The sequence below is a fragment of the Lynx canadensis genome, chromosome B3 (assembly GCF_007474595.2).
Source record: "Lynx canadensis isolate LIC74 chromosome B3, mLynCan4.pri.v2, whole genome shotgun sequence".
In the NCBI taxonomy this organism is placed as follows: Eukaryota; Metazoa; Chordata; class Mammalia; order Carnivora; family Felidae; genus Lynx; species Lynx canadensis.
This window is the reverse complement of record NC_044308.2, coordinates 22,435,872-22,442,245: the sequence shown is the minus strand read 5'-3', so window position 1 is coordinate 22,442,245 and position 6,374 is coordinate 22,435,872. Positions and strand designations below refer to the sequence as shown.

Genomic DNA, 6,374 nt, shown 5'->3' with positions numbered 1-6,374 from the left:
GCGTTATAAAGGACTATGGAAGTTTGTTTGATTGGTTGGGTGAAACATAAACTAAGAGTGGGGCACAATAAATTTAGATGCCATAACTGTTTCAATACACTGTATGGGAAGGAATCCAAAGGCTAAGGGTGATTGGAAAGTTAGAGAGGATTTATCATGTCAGATCCGCTCAACTACCCTGGGAGATTCAGACAGCACACTTTTCACCACAATTATTGGAAATAAATTTGTGCAGGAAGAGTAGTCATCTTTGAGAAGCTCTTTGGAGAGCTTTCTAACTCTTCTCTGTAGGTCAGAAATTAGAATGAGAACTGCTACCACCAAACTGGGAAACCTAAATGCAATTGGGACAATCAGATTCTTTTGGTGGCAGAGGCCAAGTGGAGGCACTTAGTATCCAAGAGCAAGTTGGCATTGTTACCATAATGGACAGCACAGTCCAAGCAGCACTTAGAAGTCTGATTTGTAGACACTTATGCTTTTGGCTAGTTAATCGGGCAGTTCTTAAAAGTAAAGGAGATGGGCTGTCTACTAAATTCTTACATGGTCTATAGAAGTGGAACAGTTCTAGATCATGTGAGCAAAAGTCTAACTTAAATCATAAAAAACATAGAATCTTGGTTTCTCAATCATTTCCCATACTTGATCCAGTTTACAGATCCAGAACCCCTTGAATGAAGAGGAGGCCAGATCTTGAAGAACCTCACTGTGCTACCCAAAATGATGCTGTTAATCTTTCTCCTAGCCTTTCAACTGTAGAACTATGACCTTTCATTGGGGTGATTGTTCACCGAAAAATAGTAAATAATAAGACCTTTGGGGGATTACTGGACACTGTCTCTGAATTGAAACTAACTCCAAAAGACCCATAATGTCACAGTGGCCCACCAGTGTAGGGGCTAATGGAGGTTGATTAATGGAGTTAGAGCTTAAGTCCATCTCACAGTGGGTGTACGGGTCTGTAAGTTCATCCTATGGTTATTAAACCAGTCTGGAATGTGTAATTGTATTAGACATACTCAGCAACTGGCAGATTCTCCTCGTTGGTTCTTGTGCTATGGAGTGAGGGGTATTAGGGAAAAGGAAAGTCCTAGTGGAAGCCACTGGAAGTAAGCATGTTTTACTTTTTCTTTCTTTTCTTCTTTTTTTTTAATGATGCTTCAAAATCTTGGGGCCTTGCTGACACTGAAAAGGACTGTCCCTCATAGAATTATTTAATTCATAGGAATAGCAAATAACTCCCTGGGAGAAAACCAGTCAGTCCAGAGCCCATCTTCAACCAGTTCTTTTATTGTGCTCTCATAGGGCTCCCACTCACAGACCCCTATTTTTCTGTCTTTATCAACCTATGGCCAGGTACTCAGCAACTGGGGACAGCTTCTATACCTCAGAGCTCACTGACATTGTTCAAACTAGCCAATCCTAAAGCTCCTTACTCTACTTCATTCCTTCCTTTCTGGGGAAGCTATAATAAACTCTTTTGTCCATCTTTTTTCCCAATTAATTCCACCTCATGAGAGATTTCAGTGCTTCCCATGTGGCCCTGTGTTTCATAGCATGTGCCTGTCTAGTAGGAACTGTGAGTAATGAACTACCATTTCAATGGCAATTATCTCACCACACCTGAATAATAATAAAACCTACATTTTAAAACCAGACTGTCTTTACTAAACCAAAAGCAATACGTATTCCTGTAGGGATTGTGGATAAAAATGCCATGAACAAGGAGTTGAAGGGTGCAGGATTGTTGACTGCCACCATAGTTCCATTAAACTGTAAACCTTAAAACTGCCAACTATTTTACCAGCAAAAAATGGGTTTATTCGGTAATAGCAGAGAATTTCAATTCTTGGGACAAGGTACAGCAAAACTATAGTCAGGTCTGGAGAACCAAAGAGAAGAATGCTCTTTTACAGAGTAAAGGAGGAAACTGGGAGGGATGCTATAAACAAAAAGTCCACTGGAGTAAACTAGGAGTTCCAAGTGTAGTGGCTTTTTAAATTTTTTAAATGTTTATTTATTTCTGAGAGAGACACAGAGAACAAGTAGGGGAGGCACAGAGGGAAAGGGAGACACCAGAATCTGAAGCAGGCTCCAGGCTCTAAGTTGTCAGCACAGAACCCCACTTGGGGCTCGAACCCATGAACCACAAGATAAGGACCTGAACCAAAGTCAGAGGATTAACTGACTGAACTACCCAGGCACCCCTGTAGTGGCCTTTTATTGGCTGAGTTGTGACAGTCTCTCATTGGCTGGGCTGCTGCTGGGGAAGGAGGAAACCTTTCTTATTCCTGCTGGGATTGTAAAGTAGTATCCACTAGCGAGGTAAATCTCTTCCTGTGGGGTCTCCAATTGAGGACTAGTGGCTGGGTATGAGGGCCCCTCTGCTGGCCTCCCAACTTCATTCTAAATGATATTTTCTTTTATTAATTTTCACACATCTTACTTACTTGGCCTGTTCAGGAAACAGATATATCTTAGAGAATAATGGCAGATTATCACAAGCTTATCTAGATGGCAACTTCTATTGTAACTGCTGTATCAGATATAGTTTCATCGCTTAAGCTGATAAACATATACTTCAGTACCTGGTATGTAGCTATTGATCTTGTAAATGCTCTTTTCTTCTATCTGCTATTAAAGACTATCAGAAGCAGTTGCTTTCAGCTGTCAAAGTAGCAATACACATTCACTATCCTACTTCAGGGGTGTATCAGTTTTTTTTTTTTAATTTTTTTTCAACGTTTATTTATTTTTGGGACAGAGAGAGACAGAGCATGAATGGGCGAGGGGCAGAGAGAGAGGGAGACACAGAATCGGAAACAGGCTCCAGGCTCTGAGCCATCAGCCCAGAGCCCGACGCAGGGCTCAAACTCACGGACCGCGAGATCGTGACCTGGCTGAAGTCGGACGCTTAACCGACTGCGCCACCCAGGCGCCCCAGGGGTGTATCAGTTTAACTTGTGTCATAATTTAGTTCATAGGGATCTTGCTCACCTTTGTCTTCTATAAGATATCACACTGGTCGTACCTTGATGACATCATGCTGATTGAACTAGTGAGCAAGAAGTAGCAAGTACTCCAGAGTTATTGGTAAAACATGTGCAAGTCACAGTGTGAGAAATAAATCCAACTGAAATTCAGTGGCCTTCTACCTATAAGTCCAGTGGTATGGGGCATGTCAAGCTATCCCTTCCAGGATGAAGGGTGAATTGTTGCGTTGGCCCCTGCTACAACCAAAGCTGAGACACAACATCCAGTCGGCATCCTTGAATTTTAGAGACAACATATTTGTCATTTGTATGTGTTACTCTAGCCCATCTAACAACTTACCCCCAAAACTTCTAGGTTTGAATGGAGCTCATAATAAGAGAAGGCTCCTCAACAGATCCAAGCAGCCATACAAGCTTCTCTGGAAACTTGGACTATATGACACCACAGATCCAATGATATTTGATGTGTCAGTGACAGATAAAAATGACTTTGGCAGGTCCCTACAGATGAATCACAGCACCCAGGGTTTTCAAGAAAAGTTCTGCCATCCTCTGTTGATAACTACCCTCCTTCTGGGAAACAACTTTTAGTTGCTAGTGGGCCTTAGCAGAGAATGAAAGCCTAACTGTTGGATACTAAATTACCATGTTATGTGTTCATCATGAAACGGATATTGTTTTATTCACCAACCTATAAAGTTGGGTATGCACAGATGCATTCCATCATCAAACAGAAGTGGTATAGACACTACTGATTGAGAGTCTGCCTAAGATCAGGCTTAAGCAGGCCCAGGAGCACAAGTAATTTGCATGTGGAAGTGACCCAAATGCCCATAATTCTCATTCCTGTTACACTACCTTCTCTCTTCTGGCCGGTACCTGTGGTCTCACAGACAGTTCTCTACAACCAGCTGACAGAGAGAGACAATTCAGGCTCTGTTCACAGATAATTTGCATGTTATGCAGACGCCGTGTGAAAATAAACAGCTGCAGCAATTACAAAGACTAAGATGAAGAGAAAACCTCCCAGTGAGCAGAATTTTGATAAGTGTATATTATGGTTCACTCTGCGTGGAAGAAAAAATTACCAGACTTGAGATTATATACTGATTCCTAGGATGTGGCCATTGGTTTGGCTGGTTGGTCAGAGACTGGAAGGAACATTATTGGAAAATTGGTGATAAGGAGGTCTCAGAAAGAGGTATGTGGGTTGACCTTTTTTTTATTTTTCATGTTTTATATATTTATTCAGAAAGTCTTTCAACTATGGAATTATGCATTTTTAGCACTATGAAATCTGATGTTCTGAAATCCCTTTTCCATGTAATTCTGTTTATTACAATGTTATAATCCTAGAGAAATTCTCTTATGCGAAGTTTTTAATACATTCAGATACTTTTCATGATGTCTGATGTGATCAGTAATAACGGTTGCAATGAAATATTTAGCTATGTTCATAATTCTCATAATCTAAAAACAACAGGAATTTATTTTATGTACAGGCAGCTATGAATTTATCAAGTAGTAACAGTCAATCAGAAAGGAACTGATCACCTTTTCTTTGATCAATTAGTATGTCCATCTGAGAACCTGGGTAGGACTTCACAAGATGGGTAGCATCATAAGCCTTCCATTTACTTTGATCTGTTCCCAATATCCACTAAAGGCTTTTTTACCCCAAGGGCAAAAAGATCACTGGGTTGCAAATTGGAGCAAATGTTGGCAGAGATTTGTACTTTCTAGGATTCTTCAAAGCACAAAGTTCCCCATGGAGTGTCCAAAAATAGACATCCTTTGGATATCCACTGGAAAATGGCATTTATGATTTGGAGAAGCTCCTCAGTTACATAAAAGTACATTCTGCAGTTAGTTTTCCAAGGATCTTCAGTGGCACCCACAAAAAAACCCAGCACTGGTGTCAAAGTCCCAGCTCTCATTTTCTCCTTTAATATTGCAACCACAAGGGCTGGTATCTTGAACAATGACAACAACCATGTTCTGAGGTATCTTGATGATAACCAGACTTTGACATAAAATTTTGTTTGGTGCAAGTTAAACCAGACAGCCAATATAGTGCAGGGCATTTTCCACTTTCTGCCTTTGGTGGTAGATAACAAAGTTCATTTTGCATTCAGCTCAACACTGTCATATTCAAAACATGTCTGCAATTCTTTTGGTGCTATTCTCCTGACCAATTGCTACTTGCTTTTTTGTCTGCACCAAGGGATAGATGATCCTTGGTGATTGATGGCAGTGGGGGGAGAAGAAGCAGCTGGAACCAGTTAGATCTTTTTGAATGGGCAAAATGTGAAAATATTTGAGTCCCATGTAAATGCTCAACAAAGGGTTCCCTTATCAGAGGAGGATCATTCTAACAATATAGTGGATATGATGACCCATTCTATGGATAGCAGTCAATGTTTTCCCCTGCCACCCATCATCACTCAATGGGCTCATGGATGCAGTGTCCATGTTGGCAGGGATGGAAGATATCATGGGCCCAACAACATGGATTTATGCTCAAAAAGGCCAATATGCTTATGGCTACTGCTGAGTGACCATTTACCAGCCATAGAGGCCAACACGGATTCTCTTATATGGCATCATTTCCCAGGGTGTTCAGCCAGCAAGCTGGTGGCAACTTGATTCCATTAGACTCCATCACAGCAGAGGTAGTGTTTCATTTTTTTTCTTTTTTTAAATTTTTTAATGTTTTTTAAATTTATTTTGAGAGAAATATTGTGTGTGAGTGGGGGAGGGGTAGAGATGAGGGAGAGAGAGAATCCCCAGCAGGTTTGTGCTGTCAGCACAGAACCTGATGCAGGGTTGCATCTCATGAACTAAGATTATGACCTGATCCAAGATCAAGAGTCAGATGCTTAACCACCTCAGCCACCCAGGTGCCCCAAGGTAGTGTTTCATTCTTATTGAAATATACACATACTCTAGGTACATATTTTCATTCCCTGTATGTGATGCTTTTGCCAAAATTACCTTCTGAAAACTTAATGAATGCCTTGCTCACCATTATGCTATTCCAACAACATTGCTTCTGATCAAGGAACTCATCATGTCACAGGAAATGAAATGTATCAATGATTCCATGTTCATGAAATTCATAATCATACCATGTTTTCCACCATCCTGAATCAGTTGCCATGACAGAAGAGTGGAATGGCCTCTTTAAGACTTAGTTACAGTGCCAGGTAGATGACAGTACTTTGTGAGACTAAGGCAATGTTATAAATAAAGGGCATATATACTCTGAATCAACATTCAGTATGTTGCTGTTTTTCCCACAGCCAAGTTTCATGGATCCAAGAAGCAAGGTGTAGCAGTGGGAGTGGCACCAGTCACTCTTACCTCTAGCAATCCACAGTG

The 6,374-nt window shown here is 40.9% G+C and overlaps 1 pseudogene; it reads right to left on the bottom strand.

Moving 5' to 3' along the window:
• Window positions 1-4,337: 4,337 nt before the first annotated feature.
• On the bottom strand, window positions 4,338-6,136 carry LOC115516971 (annotated as a pseudogene).
• Window positions 6,137-6,374: the final 238 nt, after the last annotated feature.